Source organism: Nomia melanderi, chromosome 2, assembly GCF_051020985.1.
Source record: "Nomia melanderi isolate GNS246 chromosome 2, iyNomMela1, whole genome shotgun sequence".
In the NCBI taxonomy this organism is placed as follows: Eukaryota; Metazoa; Arthropoda; class Insecta; order Hymenoptera; family Halictidae; genus Nomia; species Nomia melanderi.
The window spans coordinates 459,700-475,885 of record NC_135000.1 but is presented as its reverse complement, the minus strand read 5'-3'; the positions used below and the strand labels follow the sequence as shown (position 1 = coordinate 475,885).

The 16,186-nt window shown below is 40.4% G+C and overlaps 1 long non-coding RNA gene across 4 annotated transcripts in view; it reads left to right on the top strand.

Moving 5' to 3' along the window:
- LOC116433938 (uncharacterized) overlaps positions 1–15,791 on the top strand; it is a 140,271-nt gene extending 124,480 nt beyond the window's left edge. Inside the window, exons 3-10 of one of the 4 annotated variants that reach the window (XR_013001433.1) lie at positions 4,527–4,735; positions 6,998–9,106; positions 9,171–10,365; positions 10,886–11,036; positions 11,130–11,200; positions 12,028–12,209; positions 14,428–14,653; positions 14,737–14,883. This is a non-coding gene — a long non-coding RNA (uncharacterized LOC116433938). Of the gene's footprint in view, positions 1–4,526; positions 4,736–6,997; positions 9,107–9,170; positions 10,366–10,385; positions 11,037–11,129; positions 11,201–12,027; positions 12,210–14,414; positions 14,654–14,736 lie in introns of those variants that run through there. The other 3 variants (XR_013001434.1, XR_004236389.2, XR_004236390.2) reach the window with 3 other exon arrangements.
- The last annotated feature ends 395 nt before the right edge of the window (positions 15,792–16,186 follow it).

The following is a 16,186-nucleotide window of genomic DNA, read 5'->3' as shown; positions in this document are numbered from 1 at the left end:
GAAATCGCGGCATACCTTCAGGGCTTCAGAGTCGAGGGACCGACCACGAGAGGGGGCGGGACGGATAGGCCCTAACAGTGTGCGAGGGCTACGGGCGTGCCGGGCGGCCAAGCGGCTCGCGGTTCGAGCGGTCACCGCGATCATCCTGTGTTGGCAGGTGGACGAACACGGGGAGACCAGGTAAGGGAGGCTACGCGGATACAACGGCTCTTCAGGCAAAACCGTCGGCGTGCTGTTCAGGAGGTGCTCATGGGCCCATCCTTGCACTGTAAAGTGCCTAAGGATAGGATACATGAGTACTTCCTCAACATGTACTCACCGGTGAGGAACCTGGGAGCTAGGCCTCCCCCGGCTTCCATCGAGGCTCCAGACGAGGCCAGCAATGTGGCCTTGGTGAAGCCCTTTGAAGTGAGTGAGGTGGATCGTCGGATCAGGCGTATGACAAACTCTGCGCCTGGTCCCGACGGTCTCACTTACAATGATCTGAAAAGGGCAGATCCGGGGTCACATTTGCTGACCTCATTGTTTAACGTATGTCTTCGTCTGGAGTCGGTCACCTCGTGTTGGAAAAGTTCCAACACTGTGGTTGTGCACAAAAAGGGTGATCGCGATGACCTGTCGAACTGGCGAACGCTGGCCATGTCCGACACAACCCCGAAGCTTTTCGCCGCTGTTCTGGCTGACCGTCTCGTCGCGTGGTCGGTCAAGAAAAAGCGCCTTAGTCCCGCGCAAAAGGGCTTCCTGCCGTACGAGGGGTGTTATGAGCACAACTTCGTGTTGCAGGCAGCCCTTACAGACGCTCATAGGTGGGGGCGTCAGGTGGCGGTGGCGTGGTTGGACCCGTCGAACGCGTGCGGCTCGGTTCCCCACGCCTCCATCTACCAATACTTCGTGGAGGCCGGGGTTCCCTCTACTCTTCAGAATATTCTGAAGAGTATGTACCACGGTTGCACTACACGGGTGCGGACAGCCGATGGGTTTACAGACCCCGTTCCCATCCTCTCCGGGGTGCGCCAGGGCTGTCCGATGAGCCCTGTGGCGTTTAACCTCGCCCTGGAACCGGTGCTGCGCGCAACTACCGGAACCTCGGCGGGTTACACGTTGCACGGCCATCGGCACAGTGTCCTGGCGTACGCGGACGATCTCGCGTTGATCGCTGACACCCCGGAGGGTATGGAAACGCTGCTAAAGGCAGTGGATGCTGCGGCGAGTGGCATCGGATTGTGGTTTAATCCCGCAAAATGCGCGACCCTCCACCATCGTGGTAGGGGGCCGCGCGGGATTCGTGCCACTCGCTTCACCATCCAGGGTCAGCAAATGCGCGCCCTGGCAGCCGGTGATCCCTATGAACACCTGGGCGTTCCCACCGGGTTTCAGGTCCGTCAAACTCCACTGTTGACGATCGACGAGCTGGTCCAGGACCTGCAGGCCGCCGACCGTTCCCTCTTGGCCCCGTGGCAGAAGGCCGAGACCGTGGCAGCTTTCATACTGCCACGCCTCGACTTCTGCCTGCGGGGAGCCCACGTGGAGAAACGTCCCTTAATTGCTGTCGACAAAGAGATTCGACGTATGGCCAAATCCTGGCTCAACCTCCCGCAGCGGGCCAGCGCGGAAGTAGTCTACCTCCCACCCAGTAGGGGGGGATGTGGACTGCTTCCGCTTGCTGACATGGCCGACGTCCTGACCATCGCTCATGCGTTCCGTCTTTTGACGGCAGATGATGCGGTGGTCAGGGAGTTGGCCTGGAACTCGCTGCGCGAGGCTGTAGCCAGGAAAATCGGCCATACTAACCCGTCCAACAATGACCTGGCCGAGTACATCTCTGGTTCGCTGGAGGGGTACTTCGCCAGGGACGGGGGGGACATTTCTTCACTGTGGTCGAGGGTGCGGGACGCGGCACGCAGGAGCCGGGACCTGCTTGGATTGCGTTGGCGGTGGAGCGAGGCGAGATCTGAGCTCGCGATTACGTTCAGGGGTTCTCGCGATCGGGAGACCATTGTCCCGCCCGTGGCGAGGGGTCAGATCATCCGCCGACTGCGGATGGCAGTGGTAGGATACTACCACCAGCGGCTTACACGCAAAAAGAACCAGGGGAAGGTATTCGGGGTGTCGTCGCGGAGTGGTGTTTCAAACCACTTTCTCCGCGGCGGCAACTTCACCCGCTTCGCTGATTGGCAGTTTATACACCGAGCTCGTCTCGACGTCCTGCCTCTTAACGGGGCAAAGCACTGGGGCGCGGGTGATAAACGTTGCCGGCGTTGCGGGGCGGAGCTCGAGTCCCTTCCCCACGTCCTTTGCCACTGTCGTCCGCATTCGGCGGCCTGGAAACTTCGCCACGATGCAGTGGTTTCCCGTATCGCTAAGGCTTGCCGTCTTCCAGGGGACATAAGGGTTAACCGGACGGTCGAGGGCATCGACGGGGATCTGGGGGCTCTGAGGCCTGACATCGTTGTCAGGCACGAGCCCTCAAGGAGCATCGTCATCGTCGATGTCAGCGTGCCCTTCGAGAACGAGTATATTTCTTTCGAAGAGGCCAGGGCGCGAAAGATACAGAAGTATAAGCCCCTGGCCGACGTTCTCGGAGGGCGCGGTTATCGGGTGGCGGTCTCCGCGATCGTCGTCGGTGCCCTCGGCTCTTGGGATCCGGTCAATGAGTCGGTGTTGAAGATTTTGCGTATCGGTAATCGGTACGCATCTCTGATGCGCCGTCTCATTGTGTCGGAGACTGTCCGGTGGAGCCGGGATATCTACGTGGAGCACGTCTCGGGAGTTCGCCAATATCGCGAAGCACTCACTGAGGATGTCCGGGCCCTTGATCCGGGCCGACCCATCGAAAACCTGCGTGGGCTAACTCCCCCGACTTAGGCGGGAACAGCAGCAAGAGGGTAGCAGCTGAAAAACAGGTAAGTGGATAAGCCTAGTATAATGCAGCCATTAATTTTAACAATTAACATCCATTTTAAATAACTAACACAAGTAGTATAAGTTAATTTCGCCTATGTAGTTATTTATTTATTTATTTATCTTATTATTTATATTTTATCTATTTATTTATTGATTTATTCTACTATTCTGCTCATTTTATTTATTTAACTAAGTATTTGTTTTATTATTTGTTTATTTTTTTAATCTAGTCACATACTTATTTACCTCTTTATCTCCTTTTATCTATTTACTACTTTTATCTAACTAACTTATTTAACCTACTTGTCTTAGCTAATTAACTCAGAGTGGATGTTACTTGATCAACTTTCAATCTATTTTATCCATCTATCTATCTTATTTATTTTAATTATTTTGATTATTTTATTTATTTTATTTATTCTATTTAATTTATTTATTCTATTTATTATTTTATTTATAGACTCTATTTATGCTATTATTTATTCGATCTAATTTCTCTTTTTGTTAATATCTATCTATGCTTTACTAACATTGCCGCTACATACTAAGCTATCCGCTTCTTTTACCTATTGACTGTACAACTACTGATATCTTTTAACTCCAATTTCCACTACTATTTTATTTACTAACAATAATTTTACCTCTAATATTATCTATATACTGTTTTTATCTATACTACTTCTTTCCCGTTACATCTGACTGCCTCCCGATGCCTGCATGTCCTGCCTACTGACCTTGCTTTCGCGCTCACGCCCTTTCAACATTATATAACCGAGCCAACATGCTAATTGTACATTGGCCTACTATTTGCTATCTATTTATTAATTTATTTTCGCTATTTATTTATCTCTTTTATTTTATCACTATTTTATTTTATTTATCTATTTATTTATATTGATTATATTATTATCTACTTATTTATTATTTATGTTATTAATTTATTTGCTAATGGCGGAGGACTGGGGATTGCATAACCCTGGTGTCGGCTATGGTAACAACTACGCAAACTATGCACCTTAACCACGCACTTAACTATATACTATTTAATTGATTTATTTATTTATTTAAGTTTCTACTTGTATATTTACCTTCTTATTTATTTATTTGTATTAGTTTATTTAGTTTGTTCTATCCATTTTATGTATGTATTTATTTGTTTATTTATTCTTCACTTTTCATTTTCTTTATTTTATTAATTTATTATTTTATGTATATATTATATGCGTACTGTAGACTTAATATTGCAACATAGCCACAATTGTAAATAATTCACTAATTTAAGATTTATGTATATATCAAATTATTTGGAAAAGCCTTCGCCATAAAGGCGGTATTTTGTACCTACCCCCGGCCGAAATTTGTAAGGTCGGGGGAACATTTTTTGAAAATAAACGCCTTTTATTTGTTTTTTGCCCTTCCAAACCAAAGGGTCATTCACTTATTGCACCGCCCAGCTTGATCTTCGTTGCTGAGGCATTCAGTGCGTCGTGAACTCGTTCAATCAGTCGGTTGTTCAGACAAAACCTTCCTCTCCCTCCGAAACCGTCGACTGTAATACCTGCGTCTTCGATATACACTCGTTGGTCCGTGGATAATTGCGTTGCACGCTTCCAACCCAACAGGTTTGCTGTTGGTAACCCTGGACGTATGGCACCTACCGCATCTACCGCCGGTGCGACATTGTAGTTCTTGTCCTTCAAGTAATTCAGAAGAGCCTGCTCTTCTGGGTCAAAATGACCGCTGAGCATACGAATTTGTGCATACCGAGCATAAAGATGCATCGACATCACGTATCTGTAACAAGAGCGCGAGACTACAGTACTCGTCCTTGGTGAGTAGCAGTACACCGCTTAGCCCTTCGCGACTGCCGAGCGTCCCACGTGGTGCCCCCGGCTTCATTTTTATTGCAAGGGGAGGGATAGAGTCAAATCGCACGGGGAGGGATAAAGGCGCTACTACAGTGGTGTGAATAATTATAGACTCAACAGTATTTCTACATTTTTCATAATGTTAAATGAAAAATTTGAAAAGCCACTTATACATTTTCATAATTTAATCGAAAGCAAAACTGAAGTATGAAGAAACTTAAATTTACTTTTTCGGAAATGTTAAGAAAATGAAAATTTTTCGGAAAATTCTGTTTAAAGGTGTGCATAAATATAAACTCAATATTAATTTTTATACCATTACATTTAGTATTTAGTGTATTTTCCTTTTGTTTTTATTACATCTAATAGTCGATCAGGAACACTATCAATTAACTGATTTAATGTTTCATTAGGAATATCAGTCCATGCAGATTCTATTCTGTTTTTAAGTTCGTGAACATTTTGGATTTGTGGCTTTTCCTGATTATAAACTTTTCTTGCAAGAATACCCCATAGGTTTTCGATGGGGTTTAGATCAGGGCTTAGTGCTGGCCATGGTAATAATTTGATTCCAAACTCTGCAAACCACTTTTTTGTAGAGGAAGCAGTGTGAATGGGTGCGTTATCCTGCTGGAAAATTACCTTGCTGTCTTCTATTATTGTTATAAATGGCAACAAATGGTTGTGTAACATCTTTTGATAATTCGTAGCATTCAATCTTCCATTTATGAAAAAGCTAGTTCACTTTTAATATTTCTTTTGAAGGCAGCCCAAACCATGACTGATCCGCCCCCCTGGCTTCTACGCGAAACAATTTTTTTTTCTTGGCGTAAGTCGTGCCAATAATACATTAATCCATCGGGCCCATCAAGATTAAACTTTTTCTCATCGCTAAAGATAACATGTTTCCACATGTTTCTTGAATGAATTTCTCAGCAAATTTTAGTCTAGCACTAATATGACGTGTTTGTAATGCCGGTTTTCGCAAACATTTCTGATATTTAAATTTACCAGAAGCTGCAATCCACTTTCTTACAAGACTAGAATCACATTGTAAGTTAAATCGACTCACAATTTTGGTCGACGGAGCTCCAGTTTTTGATATCTCCCTTAAAACAGCACGTTTTATAGTTGACGAAAATCGTGTAGGTCGTCCTGGTCTCTTGGTTTTACCATAATTTTCAATACCAGGTTTTAAAAAATTTTTAACAACACTTTAAGATCTATTGATTATACTCGCAATTTGTCGTTGAGTTTTGCCGCAGCTTCTCAAATCCATTATTCGTTGCTTTTCTATATCACTCAGTTGTGGCCCACGCGGCATAGTGTAATACAAAAAAATGTTACAAATCTTGAAGAAACTACTTTTCGACAATTATTGTAATGATATTTCAGTATTTAAATCTGTTAAAAGCACGGAACCATTCCAAATGAACTCTGAAGAGTAACTGAGTTTATAAATATTCACAGCGTTGTAAGACTCGTTTGCAACATTGTAACAGCTAGCTTGTATTGGCAAATCTAAACACAACATTCTCCACATACGAAACCCTTAGCTGACTAATTATAAACATACCCAGGCATGATCAGTCGTTTCTGGAAAAACATTGAAGAAAAAAAGGAGAAAAACTGTTTGAGTCTATAATTATTCACACCACTGTATTTTTGTATGTTTCGTTACTAAGGCAGTGCATATAGAGTTAGCGACCGATTTAAGTACGAACGCATTTCTTAACTGTCTGCGACGATTTATTGCACGGCGAGGCAGATGTCATTGTATCGTGTCAGACAACGGTACGAATTTTATTGGCGCGCGAAGGGAATTAGCTGAGTTAGGTGCATTAATTAGAAATAAGAATCATAATAAGATAGTAACCGACACATTGAACGAAGACGGCATTGAATGGCGATTACTACCTCCACACTCGCCACATTTTAGTGGCTTGTGGGAGCGGGCAGTTAGGTCTGCAAAACATCATTTAAAACGCGCGATAGGAGACCAACGACTTACATTCGAAGAGCTGTACACCGTATTGACACAAGTAGAATCCTGCTTAAATTCCCGACCCCTTTCTCCGATGTCCTCAGATCCTACCGATCTGTCCCCACTAACTCCAGGTCACTTCCTAATCGGTACCGCTCCAACCACAATACCAGATCGCAACCTGGAGGATGTTCCAACTAATCGACTTAATAGATTCCAGTTACTCCAAAAAATGTTCCAGCATTTTTGGCGTAGATGGCAAGCCGAATGCATCCATGAAATGCAACAAAGATACAAGTGGCAGCACAACACTACCAATCAAATATCTTTGAACGCATTAGTTATTATCAAAGAGGATAATTCACCACCGCTCCACTAGAGTCTAAGACGAGTGGTACAATTGCACCCTGGTAAGGATGGCGTTGCGAGAGTTGCAACAGTACGGACATCCACTGGCACTCTCAAACGGCCAGTCTCGAAACTCTGTCTACTACCTATGGCATCCACAGCAGAGCCCATTCATAGATCATAAGATTTAAAGGGATGTATCAGTCATGTAAATATGGAGATATGTAACTAATGTAAACATTGTAAATATTCACTGTACTTGCGATGTAGTTATAGTAGTAGACAACAACATACATATAGGTATCATATGACATTAGATGTACAAGAAAGGCCAACATAGTTAAACTCAGAATTTGAATAGCATAGATCTATTTAGAGTGTTGAACGCGAGTCGTTCAAGGTGGGCGGCACGTTAACGACCGTCGCTAACACGGTTCATGGCACGGACGTGCGTGAAGGGCTATTTTAGAGATTTAGGATTTTTAGGTTTTTAGTAAGCATGCGTTTTTAAAGTCTGCTATACTTCCTGGCGAGAGAAGACGATTTATGAGTTAAAAACTGCGAGTTTTAGAAAGTCACTTCTCTCGTCTCTCAATAGCCGTGGCCGTGCCATAAACAGGGAAATTCCGAAGGGTAGTTGGACACGTGCATGTAACGGTAAGGATACCGAACGTCCGCTACCTGGACGAATTTCCACCGGCGTTGTCTTCGCCCCCACACGAGCATCGCGGCACCCCTTCCCAAGTGAGCGCGCTAAGGGCGCAAGGAAGAGTGTCTACGCTAAGTTAGGTCCGCTGATTGGTGACTGCCAAAATAAGAAGAAACCAAACAGCGGACAATTTAGAAAATAGGGACTTGGCGATCAAGAGCGGAGATCGCCAAGAGTCAGTTGTTCATTCAGTAAGAATCAGTCGCTCAGTCAGGAGCAGTAAGAACAGTTGCTCATTCAGGAGCATTGAGTTAGCAAATACCATTAGCAATCTTAGTACCCTTAGAAACCTGAAGACAAGTCAGGGAAATCAAGTACAATTTAGTAAGTGAATGGTGAGCCAAACAAGTGAGTGGGTTAACCATTCTGGTCCTTCGAGAAGGTAGTAACGAAAACCACGTCAGAGTGCATTTGGAGGTACGACTGTACACCGTGCGCTAACAACGTCGAACAAAAACAATTGAATGTCCATTATCGGGAGACTGTTGACAACAAATGTACCTGGCTACTAAAGGCGAACAGCGCCTCACAGTACACACATGTACACTGATAGAAAACCTTACAACGGTGTTATATGTAATGCTAACACCGTTGGCATTCATATACTGCATAAAAAGGGTCGCATAGAAAAGGACCGCACAAAAACAGGTTTGACTGTATATATGTATGTTTATAGATATCTTGATAGTAGCTTGGAGAAAAATGTCACGTCTACGGTTTGGAAACATCTGAATATCGGCTTCAAAAATATGGAATAGAAAGTACTGGATTTTAGTTAAAAATTGTGACTGAGAAATGCAAGAAGTGAGGAAAGACATCAAGGAAATGAGCGAGACGAAATATTAGGTTGGGGAAAAAGAAATCCATTATTTTTACATGAACTTCAAGACTTTATTTAACACGTTTCGGATTGTCCGATTTGGGTCAAATATGCACCGTTTTGTTCTATAATTTGTTGCCATTTCAAAGGCAGCTTCATAATGCTCTCATAGATGCCTTGGTTCCTATTGGCGAAAAACTCTAGTAATCGATTTTCATAATTTTCTCTTGATGGCAATTTCTTATCACTAAGGAAGTTTTGCAATACAAGAAAAACATGATAATCGCTTAGTGCCAGGTCCGGACTATATGGTGGATGCATCAAAACTTCCCAACCAAGCTCCCGGAGTTTCTGGCGAGTCACTATAGACGTGTGTGACCTGGCGTTGCCTGGTAGAACACAACACCTCTCCTGTTCGCCAATTCTGACCGTTTCTGGTCAATCGCTAGCTTCAAACGGTCCAGTTATTGACAGTAGGCATCCGAATTTAGTGTCTGGCCGTATGGAAGCAACTTATAATGAATGATTTTTTTCCAGCCCCACGAAATGCACAGCAGAACCTTCCTGGCCGTTAGTCGTGATTGGACCACCGTTTGAGCTGCTTCACCGCGCTTTGACCACGATCATTTTCGCATGATATTGTCGTATGTGACCCATTTCTCATCCCCAGTCACCATCTGTTTAAGAAATGGGTCGATTTCATTCCGTTTGGCCAAAGCTTCTCAGATGGAAATTCGATCCATCATGTTTCTTTGTGTTAATTGGCGTAGCACCCAACATCGAGCTTTTTTTTGAATCCAGCTTTGTGTGAATGGTTTAAAACTGTTTTATGGTCGATCTTTAGCTCCTAGGCGATGCTACGACTGCTAACTTGCCGGTCAACTTCGATTATTTCTGTGATTTTATCGATATTTTCGACAACGGGCCTACCTATGCGAGGTGCATCTTTAACATCAAAAATATCTGAACGGAATCAACGAAACCAAAATTGCACGCAATTGACTGTTACAGTATCGGCACCATATACACCTTTCACAATTTCAGCCGCCTGGCTTGCATTTTCGCCTTTATCAAAGATAAACTGTAAAATGTACCGAATTTTCTCTTTGTTGACTTCCATTTTTAACACCCTGTAACTCACAACTGAATGGACCAAACAAAAAACCGCAAAAAATTTTTTTAGTGCGAAATGTCACATTCCCAACAAGCATAAATCAGAAATTGTTTTATCGATACTTTACGAGATATCGATCACTACAACCATCTACCGAAAAAACAATGGTTTACTTTTTCCCCAACCTAATATTAATAAAAGACGATCTGAAATCAATCGACCACTAACAATAGTATATGAAAAATGGAAGTCAGCTGTTACAAAGCCTTCGTAGACGTCGTATATGGATACACCGTTTTAAAGTCTTATATTTGTTTGTTATTTAATTTATGGTTTTCATATTTAAAAAAATTTGTTTTTACTGTTATGTATGTATTTCTACTTTTGTGTGCTATGTTACTTTGTTCTTTATTAATTTTGTGTTCACAAGGTATGTGTGGGAGTTAAATCCCATTGAATTTATTTGAGACCACATTAAACATAATTTAAAATCAAGAAATATTTCGGAACTAACAAATGATGAAATAGAAACGTTCACCGATGAGATAATGACAGAAATTGCTCTAAACGATTGGGGAAACTATTGTTCTCGCGTGAAGAATTTGGACAATGAATATTGTAAGTTTAGAATTTTTAAATCCAACCCTTTATTAAAGAACAATAGACGAACAGGTACACGAAAGTTACAAAACACGTCACACGAACCAAAAACGTTAGAAAATCGTAATCCGTAATCCGTAATCGTATATCGTAATCGTATATCGTAATCGTATATCGTAATCGTATATCGTAATCGTATATCGTAATCGTATATCGTAATCGTAATCGTACTCGTACTCGCTTCGTGACTCGTTACACCCACTCCGCGCCGCAGTCGCGTCCTTATATTCACGCGGCAACCCCACAACATTCTCGACTTCTGATTTTCGAACCCTTCGCGAGTTTTCGATGTTCGCGAGTATTCGACGTTCGTTAAAATTGTGACCGTTCTCTAACGTTCGTTCGCTTGCCGCTTCGTCAACACTCACTTATACATACACACATACACGCTGGGTCGAAGTGCTCGTCGGTAACGGCTTCGCCGGATCAGCTGTTTAGCCGCGCGGTGGTATTATTGTTGTATTCGAGATCTTTCCAGCCTATTCGCGGCGCGGCGGTTACAGCTCTACTCCTACAATATTGACTGAAGGATGGGCTGAAGGATGGGCTGAAGGATAGAAGATGTGTTAGAAAACATGTACTTACGATATGTTTCGGAGAACGAATCTATTGAAGATAAACTATAGAAGGTGAGAAAAAAATGAAATTTATTTTTGAGAATTATGAATGTTTAGAACCTACTTTTAAAACAAGTGTAACTCTAATAAAATTTTTTTTTGCAGATTAGCTTGAGAAGCTTAAAGACTATCTACCATCAAAACGGCCACGCAGAAACAGAGCGAAACAACGACCAGTGCGTATTGTTATGTTTTGTACTTTGAACTGTATTTTATAAATGAAATATAATAACCTAAATATATAATGATAAACACGGGACACATATATATGTATTAGAATGTTACAAGAAATAGTTGATTAATCACATAAGAAATTAATAATTTAATTAATAAACATTAAAATAAATTAACGTATATAATGAAATTTAAAACATATATTTTACACTCCATTTCATTTTAAATTTCATTGTTAATTTTGTATGTTTCTTGTTTTCAATGTTTATGAATTAAATTATCGTTTTTATTTTTAAAAAACTACTTGTTACTTGTTGATCAAATAACCTAATGTGTATATTATTTTCATTTTTGTAAATTAGTGATGTATAAAATTATATTTAATGTTAATAGTTGCTTAAAATTTGAGACATTAGAAATGCTACGCCAATACTTTAATGGTCGTTGTTTGTTTCGTGCTATTTTCCTTCCTCTGGTAATGTCTTATTTATTCTTTGTCCGAGTAGATTACAATATTTGAGCACTCTTATGAATAATATACTGTAGAGCTGGTCGAATTGATTCCCCTCACGCAAGTAACTCGCAAACAGCGTTCCCCCACTACCACTATTTTAGGAGCTACTCGAGAATGTTTTTGTGAGCACTATGTAATGTAAAATACAAACAGATAAAAGTAGTTACAAAAAAATGGGTAACTCTCCATGAAGAAAAAGTCACTATGGAGCTCTGAGCTCGCAGTTCGATAGCTCTGATGTACTAGAATTGAAAGTCTATGTGACAGTAGACGTGTTTTTATCATTTTGACTAATCAGGTGCGCATTTTTTTCAGGGCGATTCTTGTGAACAGCTTGGAGAAGCTCGCTTAAATTAGAGGGACAGAAAATGAATACAATGAGCAGAAACGGAATAGACGTAGTCCATTGAACATCGAGGGTCGAGGCGCAGTATTTCAAACTAAGGACATTGAGGAACGTTAAATATACACACGCAATGGAGAAAATTTCAATTGTAGTAAGTTTAACCTTACCGACCTTACTGGCGAGAACCTAGCCGGCCTGTGGCTCAAAAGTGAAGAGGGACAAGGGAGGCCAGTAACAAAGACGTGTCGAAACTAATTCCACCATTACTATCAGGTCGAACGCTGCGAGTGGGCGTCTCCTCTTATCCTTCTTTATTTCCAAGCCACAGGTCGGCTGAGTTCACGTCAGTAATGCACTATACCTTCTTCAATATAGTACCGACGGATTGTTGAAATTTTTCTGATTAAAATGAGCCCAAACACGACGTAAATCAGTTTAGTTTTATCGGTTTGGCGGAAATGAAGTTTAATTCCGTTAATTACACTAAGTCGGTCAAACTAATCCGATTTTTATCGTGTTTGGATTCCTTTCAATCGGAATAATCTCAGAAATTCACTTGTCCTATATTTGAAAAATTAGACGATTGGTCGCGTCACAGTAGCGAAAAACAAACAACAATCTGTGGGGGTCTCGTGTTCAACGCCGGACGCAAAGACAGGCCATTCTTGTAGTCATACCCGTACAAACGAATCTTCGTATAGAATGCACAAAACGCAAAGCCTTAAAACAATATTGAAATGTACGTTATTTTAAGCATCATTCAGTGCTGTTCTCTTAGCACTTTGTACGATACTTTCACACTACAATTCCTGAATCGCGATTCACGACGCTTAATACGTATCGCGCTACACGCTTCCCGCATCGGTAAATAAATAATTAAATAAAATAAATGTTTCGTGTCCTCATCTTAATTTTAACCAGTTAACTGCGTTTGACTAATGATGAAGGATGGATTAGTTATTTTTTCAGATACACATGTAATTCTTCTTCGTGTTGCTTTAGTTTTTCGTTAAAATATATTATAGCTACATTTGCACTGCGTTTGACGAGTATATGCTTCATCGTTTGACTTTATTGCGCGCATAATTAGAAATTTTGAAAGCTAAATCCCACAGTTAAGTGGTTAACGACAATCTCTCACTATATGATTGATGATATACATCGTGTTTCTAAACTATTGCACGCGAATGGTAGGGCGTCTACAACTCACTAAACTGAATAAAAAAACCTCAGTAAACATTGATCCAAATCTCAATAGTTTCCGTGATAAAAATAGGTTTAGTTTAAAAAAAAATGTATGAGGACCGAATCAAGAACACCGAACTATCTCGAAAAGTATCAGTGATACGAACAAATATGCCAAATGAAAGTTACAGAGTATGAAATATTTATTACATGTCACTGCGGAAGGTATTTGATCATGACGTGACCTTGGAACGTCTTGCAAAAGTCGCGTCACAAGTCTTAAATAGAACCATATAGTTTCTATTCTATATTTTTTATGCCGACATTCAGGTGTTTCAAAGTCATCGAGATGAAACTTTTCGCTTAAGCTCTTATCAGGACATCAACATCCAAAATGATCAGTTCGTCAGTAGTGATGGTAGTCGACGAACAGTTCAACTGCTATGGGAGAGTAAAGGAATCTAATATCTACGGTTCTTGTTCGTTACAAGATGGGTTTCCGACCTAAAAATGTGATTGACATTGTTTATCGATCGGACCGTGGACTCGCAGCTGAGAATGTAATCATCGCACTTGCCACCTTCCTTTACTCTCCCATGCGTTCTTAGAAAGTCTATAGGCGTTTCACTTGTTCCATCGCATTTCAAGGTTGAATCACTATGCAAAATCTGTCGAAACTGACGCGTCACAGTTCCTCAACCGAGCATCCTCTTGCCCTTTCGTCCGCACGTGGGGGTTGGATTGTCTGTTGGCTACCATCATTATCGACGAACCGACAGCTTTGGATGCTGATATTTTGATAACGGCTTGCAAGAAAAATTTCACGTCCATAGTTTCAAAATGTCTGCACGTCGGCTTAAAAAATATGGGATTCTACTTAAGAGTGGTGACATGACCTTTGCAGGACGTTTCAAGATCATGTCACGGTCAAAAACCTCCCGCTGCTATTGAGTTTTGGATCCATGTTCCCATAACCCCATAATTAAGAAACACCCTGTATGTTATAAAAAATATGATGTACAAATATTATCCAATGAGGTCGAAAGATTTGTATAGAAAAAATAGTTTTGTCCAGCTAGTACCTCAAGTGAAGACATATTATGGTGGCATTCGACCGCAAAGTTGAAATTTCATTAATTCAGATTCACAGTTCAGTATGTTCCTTTATCAGACATTACTTACAGAATGAAACAAATTGATGGGATTCTTCCATACGTGCTCTGTTTTCACGTGGCTGCTTATACAGATCGTTCTTATGGACTGGAGTAAATCACAGCAAACTGCCACCATCTTCTGAACTCGCTACGGTGTATTTTGAACCATTAAAATAAAATCCGTATTAGGAGAGAAGTTCGTTGAAGCAGTGAAGGAACAAGAAGAAAATTTGTCAAACAAGATTTTCCTTAGAAGGTATGTCCTTTGATGTTTGTGATTGTTATGTTGTTTTACATGAATTAGACAAACTAGTAGTCAAAATTATGTATTCTTGATAGGTTTTCTCCTGGGCCCACGGTTCAAAGTAATTTTAAATCACCAACAACCGATCGAACATTTATTGTACCGATCACACATCTGGGAATATCAAAAAGAAGTACTAAAAACACATGATGAATTCGAGGACCACTGTGCGCCATCTAACTGTAATAAAAATTCGGATAAAACTGAACTGAAGGATGTAAAAAAGATATTAAGAGAATGTTAATCTTAATAGTTAGCCAATCGAATAGGGAGATCTCTCACTTTTCCCTTAGCAACGTATTGTCATTTATTTTGTTCATTTTTTTCTTTTGTTATTTAGTAAGTCTTGTACTGGAGATATTGGCAGCTCAATAAATACCTTCCTTACTGTTGTAAAACACAGTTTTTAATCAAATTTGTTTAATAAATTAAGTCAATGTTAATAAAAAAGGTTATACTTATGGCTTTTTTAAGCAATTGCCTAAGTGTTAATGATGCAACGCACACATTAGAAATTATAACAATGTTACTAAAATTTATAAAATAACGCGTATAGACTGTAAGGAAAATGTTTTAAAATTTTGACTGAAATATAAAATAAATTATTCAGAATTGTATACATAGCTCCACTAATACTAATAATGCTAATAACTAATAATACTGCATAAATGAAACTTGAGTATACATATTGTAAGAACCATTATTAATAAATGTTTGTAAAGGCGAAAAATTTTGGTTGAACTTCATTCGGAGCACCATTATTTTTAAACTTTACGTATATATCTATAGTAATACTTGATGAAGGAAGACTAACTTTTAAATTTCAGATTTAGGAATTAGAAATTTATAGATATGTTCATTTGCATATAATTTAATGTAATGCTAGAAGAAGATTTTTGTGATTATTTGCAAATTAAATTATATGCAAATGAACATGTCTATACAATTTATAAAAATTCCACTAGGTTGAATCCAACGGTTTTTTATGAAAACTGAAAGAGTTCTAAGTTCTTGTTACTTATTTTTTCGGATTGTCAAAAAATAGAATTTTTAAGAATTCCAAAGTAAAAACGTGGGCGAAGCCTTTCTGCCTGCACCCCGACCCGTAATATACAGGCTTACTCATACTAATTTCTATTATTTAAGTGAAACTTACTTTTACATGTACGAAATATCGTATTAAACTACTGCAATTGAAACTGGGAAAATCAATGGCAAAACCGTCATAATCGTGCGAATATACGTACGTCTACGTCCTAGATATATTTTTTAACGCAATAGTAGACGAAGTTCAATGCACTTACTTCGAAAACTAAAATAACATCTTATGCAAAAAGAAAAAGTTTAACAATACAATATAAAATATTGTGTACTGACGTTTTCTCAATAAAGAGTATAATAAGATAAGGATGTCAAAAATGCCCTTAGACCAATTTTTGAGAAAGTTTCCTTCGATAGCTTACCCATAAAAAACACTAATGATCA